Here is a 17,360-nt window from a genome sequence, read left to right on the forward strand (position 1 = left end):
AGGTCTCATTCCTAGTCAGTCACTGCCACTTCAGACCCCATGGACAAGATGACCCCACCCTTCCATCTCTTCAGTTCTATGATTCTTTGGAGCTCCTTACAACTCTTTTTTGTTTTAACATTCCTGAACAATTTAGTGTCATCAGCAAACTTTGTTTTTGTTTTTTGTGGTTTTTTTGAATTTGCATTTTATTTATTTGTTAACATTCTTATATCACATTGGTAAACTTTGTCATATTACATTACAGGACTTACTATAATATTATTTCCAACATGTATACAAAAATTATATACAAATTTTATTTACCTAGAAAGAAAATGAAACAACATCAAAAAAGAAAGAGAAAAAACAAAAACAAAATTTCCCCCAAAATCATATACATACCAACACACTAGACTTCCCGTCCTTCCGTTGTATATTCCTTTTTTAGAAATGAATGTACTCTTATTATTGTATATTTCTTTACATGTTATCTAATACATTCCTATATCAATATGTGCTCTTAATCTTATTTCTCAACTCAGTCTCACTCCAACAGCAATCAAATGCTAGCATAGATAGTGAACATTTACTGTATTTTTGAACATATATTTTATATCTTTCCCACTTTTTCATAAATTTTTGTTTTGAATTGTCTCTCAGGGTATTTGTTAACTGTGCCATTTCAGCAAATTCTTGTAGCTTGTTATTGTCGGGGCTTCTTGTTCCTTCCACCCCTTTGCCACCAAAGTCCGAGTTGCGGCCGTTGCATATAAGAATACCTCCCTAAAGACCTTCGGGATGTCCCTGCCAACAATGCTTAACAGAAATGCCTCTGGTCTTTTTAAAAAAGTTATTCCAAACATTTTTTTTTCAAACTTTGTTACCTCACAACACATCTCTTAATTCTAGATCATTTATGAACAAGTTAAAAAGTACTGGTCCCCATACCATTTCATAGGGCACTCCACTTTTTATATCTCTGCATTGGGAGAACTGTCTATTTATTCCTACTCTGTGCTTCTTGTTTCTTAACCAGTTACTGATCCATAAGAGGGTCTAAACCCCGCTGAAGGTTCCCAATGTGACTCTTGGGCTGAAACAGGTTCCCCAGTCATAGTCTAAATCAGGCATAGGCAACCTTGGCCCTCCAGATGTTTTGGGACTACAACTCCCATGATCCCTAGCTAACAGGACCAGTGGTCAGGGATGCTGGGAATTGTAGCCTCAAAACATCTAGAGGGCCGAGGTTGCCTATGCCTGGTCTAGATTGACTGGCAGTGACTTTCCTGGATTCCATTGCTGAACTTACATTAGTACTGAGCAAGTGAGTGCAAATGATTGAAATGCTGCTCTAATTTATATATATATAAAACCCAAATCTCTATTGATTCTGGAAGAAATTACACTGGCGTTACTGAGTACAGCATTTTAAGTTCTATGAGGAGAAAATATTTTCTAAAATTAGAAGAAAACGCAGCTACCTTTTATAAATCCCTCTGATTATTAAATTTAGTGATGTGCACTTCCTCCATCACGTTCTCTTACACAGAGTAACTTATTGTGGTAGACTTTAAGCAGAACTGCTTTCTGAATGTTATTCCTTGTTCTGACTCTTCTCTCTGCTGCTCTCCCATAATGCAGTTTTAAGTGAGGTTGGGGATGTTTGCTGTGGAAAACAAGAACCTTGTGTTAATTACATTTTTTTTTAATCAGGCACATAGACTGAGCTTTGTTACTTATTGTACAGACAAGTTAATATTTTGACAAAAGATGGTGTTCCATGCAAAACAGTAAATTCATTTTCATAAAGAAGAATCCATAGTGAACCAACCTTGTTCAGTCCTATTCAATTGAACTGTTGTACTGATTTATTTTGAGTGCACTGAACTAGATTATTCATAGAATTCTTCTTCATCAATACTGCTGCTATCCTTGAATTACATACCATTGGCTTGTAGTTCTAGGCAATTAACTATCTTGTTTGTAGGAGCTAAAAATGCTTCACTTGGGCTGCAGTTCTATTCAAACACTTCATCGGGAGTAAGCAGTCACTGAGACTTACTTCTGAGTAAATATATATAGGACTGAACTGTTAGGAAGTAACCTTCCTGATGTCTGAAATGCAATTAAAGACATGAACATTTTGCATGTTGTAGAGCTTTGGAAGTCAGAAACAATGATGGGACACTTTTGGGGGAACTTAAGGCAATTTCATTCAAACTCTGTGGCTATTTGATTCATACAATTCTACCACAGCTCTCTCTATATAGGGTAAATGAAGCAGCAGGCAGGTTGCATTTATCCTATGTTGAGATGAAAAGCTGATTATGTAGCTGAGTGCAGATAAAGGGGAAACCTCTCAGAGATTAGGTTTTGCTCTCCATGTGCCCTACATTTCTGATTGACATAATCATTTCATAGTGGTTACTTTGCACATTGCCTTTCCTTCTCTTTGTAGGAATAAATGTATGTGGTTTACTTCCTTTGGAAAGTAATAAACTACAAGAGACACCTCTTGAACGTAAGGACTTACGATATCCAGAAGCAATATTTTAAGCTTGCCTTAGAGGCTATGGCCACAATCCGAACATCTCTGTTATTTATTTTACAAATATGTATCCTGAACTTTAGTATTTCCAGGGCAGCTAACAATAATGATCATATTTACCCTTGAACAGTAGTCCCTGGTGCTGAACTGCAAACTCTTTGAAGCTACCACATTTCAGAACTAGTGGCAACCACAACTCCAACTCCTGCAATTAACTATGGTTTTCTTCACTGTGGTCTTTAGTTTAAATTTTTGTTCTTGAAGCTCCCCTTTGGACTTGCCACTTTCTCTCTGCCTCAGCTTCCCACTGTAAAATGGAAATACTAATAATGTGCTTTCAAAAAAACTGTTATGAGAATTAATAAAAACTATAAGCCAGTGAACATACAGGCAGCAATATATACATTGTTTTAAACTTTTTTAGGTGATTATAAATGTCAAGGACATTAGAAGTAGAAGTAATGCAGTCTGAGAATTGTCGTTAGTGCTGCACATTTACCTTGGAAAGTACTTTACATTTTTTTAAGCTATAAGTCGCTCAGCTACTTTGGGAGGGACCTGTTTGTTACTTTTTCTAACACAGCTAACACATTCTATACCATATGAATAATTATGGGGCAAGGCACACCCACTAAGTGTGTTTTTGTGTTGATACTCTTTGAGGGGGGTTGTGTGTCAATCCTGTGGACTGTTCAATAAAATAAATACTAAAAAATCACCCTTTAGAGAGGATTTCGTCCATATTTACTAACCCAATTCCAAAACCAAAAGCTCTCAAAATGTTTATTGTGTGAGTTTGTGTTTTAGCATGAACTGAAGAAAGATCCTGCACATACTCTCTGGAGTAGCAGGAAGATGCGGTGCTCTGGGAGACCTTTCAAGAAGGCGTGGTGTCAGGGTGGTGACCGGCTCCTGAGCAGGCCCTCAGACATAAACGTCTCCTGGAGTCTGCTATGGGCGCCTGTGTCCCTATCCTGGGGTCTGTCACCCACTGCGCCCGCCCACCATTGGTTCGTCTGGCGTCCTCTGCGGCGGAGCCATTGGCCTCTTAGTCAAGCCGGCGGACTGCTCCGCCTTCAGATTGGTCAGCGGCCCTGTCAGTTTTTCCCCTGGTTGAAGCTGCCGCACACACGCACAGCCGCTTTGGTTGTGAATGGGTCGGGAAGGCGAGCGCGTCTTAAGGGGGAAGGGGGAGTTCAATGTGAGGCAGCAGCAGCAGCAGCAGCAGCGACTGCCTGGGGACCAAGGGCGGGCGGGGGATGTGAGTTTAGCAGAAGGCAGCCGCAGAAGCAGGACTGGGCATCCTCTCTTTTCCTCTGCACCTGCGGCAATAGCTGAGCCCAGGAGCGGGCTGCACTTCTCACAAGGTAAATAACAACCCTTTATTTGTCTGTCTGTGGGGGTAACTCTCTCTTCCCAAGTTCCCTGCAGTGTCGCCTCTTGCCAAGATATGGAGGGAAGGAAGCAGACTTTGCTCCCCTCCCCAAAAATCGACATTCGGCTCCAGGGAAGAGATGAAATCCGTACGGTCAGCACCTTTCTTTTCCCCCAATGCAAACATCTGCCATCGCCTGTCCTTCCTGCATCACGCCGGCTTTCTCCTGCAGCTCTTATTAGCCGCATTTCCTAATGCATGATGTGGCTTTCTGGATCACCGATTACAACTGCACAAGGGGCTCCCCTCCTTGCCACTGTAGCTCTAGACTGGCCGAGCGCGGGACCCGAAGAGGGTAAGAGGTAGCTGCACACAGTTTGCCTTCCCTAAAGCGGCTGCGGATCCCCTTCGTGCTCTAGGTGGGCTAGAGAGCGGAAAGCACATGATTAATGTTTACAGTCTCTCCAGCAGTCTATTAACACTCAAGGTGCTACGGGAGCCACACTGGGAAAGAGGCAGCAGACCAGCCCTGCTTTGAATGGCAGTATTTGCATGTCCCTGGGTGTAATATTGCAACACACGCAAATAACTAGTTGAAGGGGGAAAAACTTGGTGATTTCCCCCCACCCCAGGTGCATACACTAGAAGCAGATAGATATCAATATCTGTCTATCTGCTTTTCTGTCTATCTCTCTTTCCAGTCTAACCAAGTTCAAAGTACTTGCTATGATGCAAGTCAGCATAAGGAAGGGGACTTTGTAGACAGTCTAGTGAAAAGAGCATCGATGGAAGAATCATGTGCAACTGCCATCCTGGTTTTGCCTCTCTTGCTGTATGTCGAGATTATCTCCAGCTCATTTATACTTTATTGGTTTTGCCAAAAAACATATAAACACTGGGGATGATGTGGCATCCTTCTGTGGCTAGAGTTGAAGGTGGAGCAACAGACTGAGGTGCCTCACAGAACAAAGCATCCTAAAATGTAGAGTGTCAAAAATGTCACATCAGTAAGTAGAGGACAGGTGCTAATTACATGTTATGAACAAATGCACTTATTAGAGCCCCAGTGCAGTTTTGTAAGAAAAGGAAAGCAGCTGTTGGGGTTTGGGGAAGAATTTGGAATGAAGTCAATCTGTCATTTAGTATATCGCAACAGACCTGCTAAAACAGACATACATAGCTAAAAAGCATGATCGTTAAAACAAATACTTATTTAAAATACAATATGATACAAAAATAGAAATTGAATTGAAAGTATCATCTCATGATGCACTTGAGTGAAGAAGAGGAACATGGCCACTAAATCTGTTATTAACTTGTTTGTACTAGCCAAGAAAGATTCCAGGCCCTTCAAGGGTCTTTCTCCATAAAGGAACTTAAATCTGTTATATTCTTCTATATTATGATTGCATTCAAAAAAGACCTGGCCCAAAGTTTCGACTACTTTGATAATGCCTTTCCCATATTGTGGAAGGGAGACAGTTAAAACTGTCACTAGAAAAGAGATGGTGATACTTAGGGATCATCAAAGTATTCAGATATCTGGCATATTTAGGAAATTAACCCAAAATATATTGGAGAGCAAGTGAATGAAGAAGGAACTGATGAAGGGTGGATGCTTAAAAGTTTACCTGCTCACAATTTTTTCTGCTTCAGATGACTCACAGGTTACTTCCCCTGTCCCATGGGGATCAAAAAGAAAAGGAAGTACACATTGGGGAAAAGATTAGGGGATGGGGAGGGATTTGAAGTGGAAAACGTGTGCACGAGGATGAAGTTGAGCACTTCCCTCTCCCACTCTTCTTCTTGCCAAATTTGCCTCCCTCTCCTACTCATCTGCATGTCAAATTTACCACTCCCAAGCTTTTTAAAAACAGTGATAATCCACCCGCAAAATAGCAATGTCGAGTTTGAAGTCAGTGGCCTTGTAGAGTGATACAGTACTCCCATTGTTAGCTATTTTTGTAGATACAGATACTCAGGCTGCAACACTCGGAATGTCTTTTTGGGTGATCACGTTTGATGGTGGGGGGACCGTCTACTTGTCAATCACATGATGTCACAATGACATCAGGTGTCCTGTTTTCCCCTGCATGGTGGTTTGAAATGAAACCACATGGGTACACTCCATAAGGTGCTAGCAATGTTTGTTGAGTGCTGTCAAGCGCTGTGCACAAGGCCTTGCAAGCCCTTATGATCATCAAGTCTTGTGGAGCCCCATGGAAGCTCAGATTGGCAGTGCCCACAACCCCACCTGATATCGTATATATGACATGAAGTTTGTGGCAGGTGGGTGTGGCTTAGTCAAGATAGCCTCACAGGCCAAATTGGGAGGCCTCTAGGTTTCCCACCACTGCCCTTGTGCATACAGGAGCTCTAATGAATGCACCTGGTCTGTGGTGGAGCCTGCTGGCCTATCCCACTAGCAGCATGGACGAGAGGGAGGGCTGGACCAAGAACCCCAGGAGAAGCTTAAGGAAGAATTCTGTTCCTAATTGCCCCCATCATTGCTGTGCACGAACAGCCCAAGCATGGAATACGTTGCCAAGTACGATTTCAAAACTAGTATCACAGATCGATATGTATTCATTCTAAAAGAATGCCGGAATCTTCATTTGTTCTGCCATCTCCCTTGGTATGAATTGAACCATCTACTACACTTGTATGTGCAAAACTTTGCCTGGAGTGAAAATGTGAAAAAGACAGCTTTTTCTCCCTTGAAAGTGCTGTTGATGACCTTTAAACTCCTAATTTGTTTAAGGCCAGTGTATCTGATGGTTCCCCTTCTCCGATACTAGCCTGCCCACTTGTGATGGTATGTGCCATTTTGTATGGAAAGGTGAAAGATTTCTCATGCTTACAAAATACCCTTGGCAGCCCAGTTCAGTGATTATACTTCTCAATGCTGCACATTTTTTAATGTGCCAAAGGGAGCAACCCACTTCCCATCTGTTTTGCAGTAGACCTGAATCATTCAAATGAACTAGGAAGACTGTGTATTAGATATGCTGCTGTAATGGTTTATCTGGCCCAGGACTGCCAACCTCCTCCTGCAATAGGTCTTGGGGATCTCTAAGATCCACTGCTCATATTAGTTTGGCAGTGTGCAATCTACTGCAGAGCCATTCTGTGGCACACCACAAAATTAATTTAAGAAGCCTTGGATTACACAGGGGGGGGCAATACTGCAACTTCTCCCCATGACATTGCCAACTGTTGGGAAATTGGGTTAAAATGCCCTCCTGAATTGGTCTGAGCTTCTCACATTCATTCGTTCATTCAGTAATTTGTGTACTGCTTTTCATAAAGGAAAAAAAATCACAAAGCATTTTGCAAAAAACCCAACACCAAAATTAAACACTGTAATGTAAACAATAAATTTTGTACACTTGAAATAGAAACAGTATTATCATTTAATTAGCATTATCATTTTAAAATCTGTTGATAAGAGCAGCTATCCATTCAAATAGCTATATTTGACTAGTGGCAAATATTTCCTCATGTCAAATTTGCCTCTCCCAAGCTTTTTAAAAATAGCAACAAGCCCTCCTCAGAATAGCAAAGCAGGGTTTGGAGTAGGGGATGGGTAGTCTTGTGAAGTCATACTTCCTTTGATAGATACCCATGTACATACATATACACAAAGACTTCATGGTGTAGTTGTTTCACCTGACTTCCAACGTAGCAGTCAAACTGCACTAACACTTACCAAACTTTATTTGAAATTCATGCTGTCCATGGGGTCCTGTAACATAATTATTTATTCTTACCCAAAGAGTCCCAGATTTTTGGACAGATATGACTTGGCCATGGTACTCCATGCTCTGGTAATTTCCAGATTGGATTATTGCAATGTGCTCCATGTGGGGCTGCCCTTGAAGACGACTTTGAAACTTCCGCTGGTCCAAAATGCAGCAGCCAGATTACTGACTGAGGTTTCCTTTAGAACTCCTAAAACCCCAGTTCTAAATAGCTGCATTGCTGGCCTGTTCATTTCCAGGCTCATGCTAGTATAATATCTGAGAGAGCCTCATGCTAGTATAATATCTGAGAGAGCCCCGCCCTTTGTAGCTACAGACCCTCTCAGGTGTTAAGAGGAGGCCCTCTTGGTAGTTTCACTGTCCTCTGAGGTTTGGAGTGATGGTGGCTCAGGAGAGAGCATTTTATGTGGCAGTCTATAAATTGTTAAATTCCCTCCTCATAGAGGTGCGTCTGGCACCTCCCATATATAGTCATACCTTGGAAGCTGAACAGAATCCGTTCCGGAAGTCCATTCGACTTCCAAAACGTTCGACCTCCAAGGCGTGGCTTCTGATTGGCTGCAGGAAGCCAGATGTTCGACTTCCAAAAGAACGTTCGAAAACCGGAACACTCACTTCCGGTTTTCGATTGTGTGGGAGCCAGAACGTTCAACTTCCAAGGCGTTTGAGAGCCGAGGTACGACTGTACAGCTTTTGGCAAATGCTGGATACATACCTCTTTACGTTGGCTTTTGATACCTGAGATGTGTGTTTTCAAGACACACCCTATTCCTGTGACTGGAAGTGGTGTTCAGCTGTTTTTAATACAGATTTTTAAATTGATGTAACCTGCCTTGGGACCTGATGATCATAATAGCAATGTTTGGCCAAGTACGGTAGGTTTTTTTTAAGGCTTCCCACCTGAGTTTTCCTTTCTGACTAGCTTGATATAACCAGCACCACAGAAGCTGTTTGTGTTATTAGAGTGCTACATTTTTGGTTAGAGTCTTCAGACTGCTACAATTCATTATCCCTGATGATGTTGAGCTATTGGCTTTAGGCTTCTTGCTAATTGCATTTGTATGTCACAATAATTTGCCTAGATCTGTGTAAAAATCAATAGCAGACACACGTATTCTCTTCAGCGCAGCCGGTTACAAGAATGTAGTGCTTTTAACACATCTTCCAGATATTTGTTAACAATGTTGTTATCAGATATTGATATGAATAAACCCTCTTTCAAAGCAACCAAGTCAATGCTCCCACTATTTATTTTTTAAAGTTACTTTTGATGGTGAGTTAAGCTGTGATGCTTAGTGCATTGGGGGGAGGATTTCCAGTCAAAAACGTACTCCCTTCCTTAACTAAAAAGTATTTTTTGGAGGGGGGAATCAGTAATTGATGTATTAGATAATTAGAAGTACTTTTTTATAATAAGCTATGCTGCTTCATAATTTACTGTGCAAATGCAGAAGTTGTTTATGATCTTTATTTAAATGTATCTGGATTTTTAAGATTTCCATCTCTGAAATGCTGAGAGCAAGTTACAAATATTTCACTCAGAAAATGAAAAAGGTAGAACAAATCAAAGATTGATGTGATGCATTGCCCTCCTTGAGGAGTGTAAGCCAGTGAAAGTGCCTCTTTATATCAATTCCCCTGCCCTTGTGAGGATTGGTATAGAAGAAGGTGAAATGGGTGGTCTCGGTTGAGCTTGAACCAGTGTGGTGTTGTGGTTAGAAAGCTGGATTTGGAGTATAAATATCTGGGTTCAATTCCCTATACAACCACAAAGCTGACTGGCTGACCACAGGCCAATCAACACCTCTCAGCTTCATTCACAGAATTATTTTGAGTAAAAAATTTGCAGAGGTGTGAAGTTTCAGAGGTTGAATCTAGTACAGTGTATTGTGTTTGCAAAACAAAACACAGCTACTACTTCCAGGAACCCAATCTTGTGATGAGGGCTCTTCTCTCCACCCCCACCCCCTGAAGATACCATCTGTAGCCTCCTAATAGGCTTTAAGAATGACCGAGAAGCTGGAAATAATAAAATGAAAATTCCCCTATGGAGAAACGGTAACAACTGAATGTAGAAGAATGATGTCATGTTAATGCCACAATGTCTACTAATTTCAAATCTAAAATATTATTGCGTGGACACTATTTTTCAGGGAACCTTGCAGTTTTTCAGAGGCTTTCCTCAGTGATAAGATTAGCCATGGTAGAGAACATCCTTGAAAGAGAGCTTGCCCACTGCTACCCATGTTCCTCCATAACATGCCTGCAGGGGGATATTGGGTGTGTACTAGGGTGCACATGTGATGGGCACACAGCATTGGTTGTGCCCAACAGGCCTGATCAGTGCCTCTTTGTGCCATTGCAGAATGTGTTTCAGACTCTTTTGCCATGTACAAGGTTTGTTGACAGATGATTTGATGAGGAAAAAGCTCTCTGAAGAGGAAAGTTTGAAAGCAACAGCTCTAGGAATTCTAGAATTGATATTATAGCCCTTACTCGAGTAAATGTTTCTGATATTTTAGTTCCTTGTAATCCTGTGCTGAAAAATTCTCCCATGTTTTAACAACCATTCCCCACAAATTAATCAGAAAAGAAACTGCATTCAAAAATTTTCAAAAGAGAAAAAAATGAAATTCTCAAGGGTGGGGCGCAGGTTTGGGGTTTTTTTTGTACATACCTTATTTTTGAGTTCGCTGAGGGGTGTTTGTGAGGGAACTTTCTTTCATTTGTCAAATCACCTCATTAGTGGTCCGCACTCTGCAGCCAGAACACCCATTAATGCCCAGGGGAAACCATCATGAGGCCATTCCTCCTGTAGGGCTTTTTTCAAATCAGGAACCGTCGACATCTAGGGAGGCTGCAGAGTGCTGAAGAAATGGGTACTATAAAAATTTCTTTTAGAAATGTACACACTTCCCGCAGCCACATTGCAACAATAACTTAATCTCAAGGTTCCCAACCCATTGAAATTTGAATCAAATTCTAAAGTGCCCTGGAAATGAGGCAGAAAAATGAAAGCCCCTTTCACAGGGCTGGCAGGGGCAGACAACAGATTTTAGAAAAACATAGGAAGGGCTTTGCTGGATCAGGCCAATTGCCCATCTGGTACAGCTTCCTGCTCTCACAGTGACCAACCAGATGCCTATGGGAAGTCCCACAAACAGGATCTGAGTGCAACATCACTTGTGATTCCTAGCTACTGGCATTCAGAGGCATTTCGAAGCAGCACTGGTTCTTTCATTGCACTGAGCAAGCATGCATCATCAACACTGGCTGGCAAGCTACAATGCATTAGTTTATTAATATCAGCTTATAATAATGAAATCTTGATGCAGGCTTTGCACTGAAAGAAGCCCTTGGTTTACAATTCCAGAAATGGTGCTGTGATCGCTACGAACAAGTATCCCTTCCTGTGCTTTGCAGCTGAGTCAAGAGCCACCATTCGAATTCCCCACATGTCTCTGATGTGGTGTTGCTCTGCTACATCAGAAGCATTGTGGAATTTCCATTGGGAGTCACCAGTGCTGGTTAGAAGGTTTGGTGCCCACTGTTTAAGTAAGGCAGGGAGAGGAGTGTGATGAAGGAGGGGCCTTGGAAGGGCATTTTGCCATAGGCACCCTTGAACCTGCAGCTTGTTTTGCCTGGGAATCTGTAAACACAGGCATTCATAAGCTGTTAGAACATGATTTCTATAATGTGCCCTTTGTGTGGCTTGTTAACTTGGAGGGGGGGGGGGGAGAACCCTTCTCTTAAATAGCTATTCCGTGTCAGACCTCTATATCCCGAGGCTAATGGCGTTTCTTTCTCCCTGCAATTAATTTTTTAATTTTTTCCCCTTTGGACTTTGAGATCAGCTGAATCTTTCCCATGCTTCTGGGCCTGCAGTTTAGAGTAGGTAGATGTATTTTGCTGTAATATCTTTTATAACATCAAGCCTTGGGTTATTGAGTTTTGTTTTGTTTTGAGAAAAGCTTTCTGTTTTGCTTAAATAGAGCAGATGTGATGCTATACACAGTGAAGGGCGTGTTATTCATCTAATGCAGCCCTTCACCAATCTGGTGCTCTCCCAAGCAGCATCGCCTCATTTCGGAATAAATCTCAATGACATTTTAAATAAGCACTTAGGCATTTAGAAATAGCCATTGCTAAATACCCCCATTTTGAAGAACTGCTAGGCGGTTTGAAAGTCTCATCTGCCTAGTCTTTCAGTAAGGTATGACCAGAAAAGCATTTTTTATTATAAGGGTGTGTCTGTTTGGCATTACTGCTTTGACCAAGATCTTCTAACGTAGATTCTGTCAGACTCATAGAATCATAGAATTGTAGAGTTGGAAGGGACCCCAAGGGTCATCTAGTCCAACCCCCTGCAATACAGGAATCTCAGCTAAAGCATCCATGACAGATGGTCATCTCCAGATATTAGAAGGTCAAATGCCACTGGAATCAGATATGATGGGGCTTGAGCCATAAGCCCTCCTGATCAGAAATTATGTTTCAGCTGAGAGTCTTGTACAAAGGGGATATGTACAGCAAGAACAGTGTTTTCTCAAAGTATGGAAGATGATTGCACCAATCTCAAACATTGTAATTTAAACAGCAAGCAGCTGAACTTTGCAGTGGCTTCAGATCGCTAACTTAAAAGAGATTCTGCAGAATGAACAGGCACTAAAAAGCTAAGCAAGTTTTGCTAATTTAAACATGCACCATTGGGTCATGACCTCAGGGTCAATACAATTAATTGTATTAGCAAAGACTGTGGCATCATGCATAAGGCTAGCCATAGATTGCTAGATGGTATCCTTGTAAAAAGCAACATGCAAACAACCAATGCACACACAAAACTTTGTAACCAAAAATGGAGTTAAAGGGGGTGGGCGGGAATGCAGGTTACTGTTGTCTTCATTGAAACAACATAATCTAAGTAGTATTTATAAGAATTTGGCACAGTTGTTGCTTTTCCAAAATAGTGTAGGTTTTATGCCAGCTGTTTACCATGTGGTATGATTGCTAACCTTTTGCCAAAAACTTGAGTATTTAATGCATTCCTTCTATTGAAATGTTACTGTTTCATCTTCATATACAGTGGTACCTCGGGTTAAGTACTTAATTCATTTCGGAGGTCCGTTCTTAACCTGAAATTGTTCTTAACCTGAAGCACCACTTTAGCTAATGGGGCCTCCCGCTGCCACCGCGCCACCGGAGCACAATTTCTGTTCTCATCCTGAAGCAAAGTTCTTAACCTCGGGGTTTGCGGAGTCTGTAACCTGAAGCGTATGTAACCCAAGGTACCACTGTAGTCATCATGGTACGTCATAAAGGAAGATGGGAAACTGATTTTTATCCGAAGATGTGTCTTAAAGTATTTGAACATTTTTTTTTATAGTCTGCATGCGAAACGTATTACTGTTTTACCAGCTAGAAAATACTGGCCTTTTAATACTATGAATAAAAACCTTACTACAGTGGTACCTCGGGTTACATACGCTTCAGGTTACAGACTCCGCTAACCCAGAAATAGTACCTCAGGCTAAGAACTTTGCTTCAGGATGAGAACAGAAATCGTGCTCCGGTGGCACAGCAGCAGCAGGAGGCCCCATTAGCTAAAGTGGTACCTCAGGTTAGGAACAGTTTCAGGTTAAGAACGGAGCTCCAGAACGAATTAAGTTCTTAACCAGAGGTACCACTGTACTTTTTCAATGCCTTTCATGGTCCTCTGTTTTATTTTGCTTCTGTTTTCAAAAACCATCTTGCCTGTACTTGAGACGCTACACAGATTCATTGTGGCTTATCTTGATGATCTCCAACCTTATGTTCTGAGTCATCCCTTTGACGCTTTATATGAGCTGGGCAAGGTTCACAAATCAACTTGTCTGCTTTGCTGCTCAGGATGGAAGTATATAGCATTTTGCATGCATGGAGCTCAGTTTTGATCTCTGACTGAGGTTGCCAAGTTTTATTTCTTCTTCCTTGAACAGTTCTGCTCTAATAATTAAAACTAGGAATCCTTTGATGTAAGCTTAGACCAGCAGTTGGCTGGGAAGAGAGTGAATGAGAACAACGTAATATTATCCAAAAGCCTGACACCCACTTCCCCCGAAACCGCATTTAAAAAGTAACATCTGACCAGAGCCATAATGATTCTGGTCAAAAGAAAGGAAAAGTGATAGAACAGCATTTCCTCTCAAAACCCAGCATTTCTTCTCTTTTACCCATTTTTTCTCTCCAAATCACTGGTATTGACCTATAAAGCCTGCAATGGCCAAACACTAAAGCAGGACCACCACACTGTGGTCCCAAACCAGTGGTTCACTAGTTGCATTCCGGTGGTTTGTGTCACGTCTGTGAATAACACATATAGTTTAAATTCTATGGAATTAAATTGCAATACAGTAAAATGCAATGTTGAAAATAAAAGAAGAAATAAAAATGCAGTTAAAAATCATATAACATCTAGCACAATGGCCACATCAGACAGAAGAATATTAGTAAGTGGTCCCCTAAGACTTTAAGGAATTTTCAAGTGGTTTATGTGTGTGGAGGGAGAAGTTTGGGAACTACTGAGCTAAAGTTTTTGAAGGCTTGCTTATGATGCTCTGCTCTGGACCTCCCCACTTATGAAACCTAGGTAGGTAGTTATCAGGATGACACCCAGTCTATGGAAAAGACTCCTTGAAGAAAAATGTTTGGCACCTCTTCTGTTTTTATTTTTGGCAAATTGTTTTATTTTGCATGTCAGCTTGAAGGCTGTTTCATACTTGTTAGTTATTTTGATGCTGTCTTGTTTTCTCTACTGTGGGAAGGCGGTTTATAAATATTTTTAAATAAAGAGAGGATAATAGTAGGTGTCTCCAAATAAAATATCTTCTCCCAGCATCATTAGAGCTTTAAAGCATAATTAAATAAATTTCAAGTAAGTTTATGTAAAAGAGTGGACAAACATAATAGGTTGGATCCAGACACCCCCAAACATTTAAATCAAGTGGACAAGAGAGCCTAAATAAAACTACATTGGTATAATTTTTGAAATGTGATCAAATTGATTTAAAAAACAAAAACCAGTATGGTCAGGGGAACTTCCCCTTCCATACCCACACAGCTGTGTCTCCCTCCGTAGTGTGGATGGAAAATAATGGAATGTACATAAGCACACACACAAACACACACAAAGCCCTATAACCCTTGAAGTATGGGAACGCAATTGTAATTCTGTATGTAGTTTACAGTGGAAGAGCACTGAATGACAGCTTCTAGTGTTACCCCATCTGGAAGCACATCAGTATTTGGGGGAGGGCAAGAGGAATAAATTATGCTATGTACCTTGAAATAGTTTTGGGGTCTGGGTGCTGCATCATATAACAAGAAGAAGATAATTGATTTTGCAAGGAATTTTCTTCAGTTGGAGTATTAGACTCTAGGAAAAGAACATGCTTGATTGCTTTATCGGTTTCCACAATAATTTCTAGCCCTGATTGGTTGTTCTGCCTAAGCAACAAGAATTAGCCACATGACATATTATTGTCCTTCATGGGTTAAGTATTGAGAAGAATTGTTTTTCTGTATGCTTCCATATTAGAGACCGTGAAATCATCTTGAGAACGTGTGATTTGGTCAAGCTTATACCCACAGGCTCAGCATTCAGCACAAGATGTGCCTTATAAATAACACTTACATTTTTATTACACATCTTTTAATTTTGGACATTGTCTGACTCCAGTGGCATTGCATGTGGCTGTATTGGAGATTGTGCAGCCTAAGTAGTTTGCACAGAGATGGAGGAGCCTGGGGCGTTTCAGGTGCTCTTTGACTCCTACTCCCATGAGCCCCAACCAGCGGTCAGGGATGATGGGATCTGTGGTCCAAGAACACTTGTAGAGCCACAGGCTCCCCACTTAAAGTAGTGCAGAGAGCCAGTGTGGTGTAGTGGTTGAGAGCGGTAGTCTTGTAATCTGGAGAACCGGGTTTGCGTCTCCGCTCCTCCACATGCAGCTGCTGGGTGACCTTGGGCCAGTCACACTTCCTTGAAGTCCTTCGGCCCCACTCACCTCACAGAGTGTTTGTTGTGGGGGAGGAAGGGAAAAGGAGATTGTTAGCCGCTTTGAGACTCCTTAAAGGGAGTGAAAGGCGGGATATCAAATCCAAACTCTTCTTCTTCTTCTTCTTCTTCTTCTTCTGTTGGCCAGATTGTATGAGGTACTGCATCAGTTAAATAGGGTGTGCTCCTAAATTCCTGCCACTTTCACGGAAAAATTGGGCAGTTGTAAAAAACAGAGACACATCTAGATAATTCTGTATATGAAAGAAAAGCAAGGGCATTTTCCAGGGAACTAGCAGTACTGACAATTATGGAAATGGGAACCATGATCTTTTTGCATCACATTTGTCAAAATCCTATTGAGATGTATGATCTCGTCAGATGTTTGATAAGTACTGTACATGGTAAAAGCAATTGCCTGTTGCTTTTGCTGTTGCTCGAGAATGAAAGAGCATATTGAACAGTGTACGCCAAAATGACCTGGAACTGGAATTGAGCATATTATGCATGTAGCATGGTTAAATTAAATTAGAAAGGGCCATAATGTAATCACTGTGTCCCTAGCTTCCGCAGTGCTGCTAGTACACACTCATCTATCATACTCTTATCAATAATACAGTATGTCAAACTAGTTATGAAAGCAAAAAACAGGCAATAAATGTTTTGGATGAAATCCACATTTAGAAACAAATGTTTTCTGTGCTAAATAATATAAAACTGATCTTAAAAGCTTTGTAAATCATGCCGATTTCCCATTTATATACAGTGGTACCTCGGGTTAAGAACTTAATTCGTTCTGGAGGTCCGTTCTTAACCTGAAACTGTTCTTAACCTGAAGCACCACTTTAGCTAATGGGGCCTCCTGCTGCTGCTGCGCTGCTGGAGCACGATTTCTGTTCTCATCCTGAAGCAAAGTTCTTAACCCGAGGTACTATTTCTGGGTTAGCGGAGTCTGTAAACTGAAGCGTATGTAACCAGAGGTACCACTGTATTTTAAGCTCTTTCTTCTTCTCCTCCTTCTTCTTCAATTTGGTTTTATGCAAAGATCTCACTGGGTGGCCTTTGGTAACCTACTTTAAGAATACAGTATCCCCTCACAGTTTGTGGACTGTGATATTAATATGGATGAATAACATTGAGCACTTAGGAGAAATGCTATTTATATGTGCACAGAGGTACTTCCTCTCCCTCCCATCTCTATACCTCCCCCCCCCCAAAAAAAAAATCTGCCCTAGAGAGTTGGAGGAACAATCTAGAACAGATTTTGGAGAGCACAGGGAGAGGAAGTCCTCCTATACAGGCAGAAGTCCTTGCACTGATAATAGGTTCGTAGAAATGTAGAGATGAAAGGAACCCTAAGGACCATTTAGTCCAACCCCCTGCAATGGGACAACTTTGTTGGACAGAACTCTGTATTAGGAAAGTTCCATATAAAGTGCTCTTCTTGAGCACAAAGCAGAGATACTCAGTGCTTGACTTCTCAGAATAACATTCGCTACGGCTTCGTTCACATGGCAGTTTGTTCTATTTTTCTGACATTTCCCAGCTGTTAATTTCTGCATTAAAACTGAGCTTTCACATGAGTAAAAACCACTTCTAGAATACTAATGGAATATAGCACATTTTTAATGCACATTTTCCAGAAAAAATCCATTTGCAGCC

At 41.2% G+C, this 17,360-nt stretch overlaps 1 protein-coding gene and 1 long non-coding RNA gene across 2 annotated transcripts in view; one reads left to right on the top strand and one right to left on the bottom strand.

Annotated features, from left to right (window-relative positions):
- Positions 1 to 416: 416 nt before the first annotated feature.
- On the bottom strand, positions 417 to 3,492 carry LOC310658041. Its single transcript, XR_014502093.1, has 3 exons — positions 3,367 to 3,492; positions 2,651 to 2,837; positions 417 to 1,648 (listed from the first exon to the last, which is right to left on the bottom strand). It is a non-coding gene; the product is annotated as an uncharacterized lncRNA (long non-coding RNA).
- Positions 3,493 to 3,783: 291 nt separating this feature from the next.
- Positions 3,784 to 17,360, top strand: part of LOC310681961 (formin-1-like) — a 39,681-nt gene continuing 26,104 nt past the window's right edge. Inside the window, exon 1 of the mRNA XM_083450180.1 lies at positions 3,784 to 3,897. The gene's annotated coding sequence lies outside the window, so the exon portion shown is untranslated. The remainder of the gene's footprint in view (positions 3,898 to 17,360) is intronic.

The sequence above is a fragment of the Podarcis tiliguerta genome (genome assembly GCF_965153285.1).
Source record: "Podarcis tiliguerta genome assembly, chromosome: 1".
Taxonomy (NCBI): domain Eukaryota; kingdom Metazoa; phylum Chordata; class Lepidosauria; order Squamata; family Lacertidae; genus Podarcis; species Podarcis tiliguerta.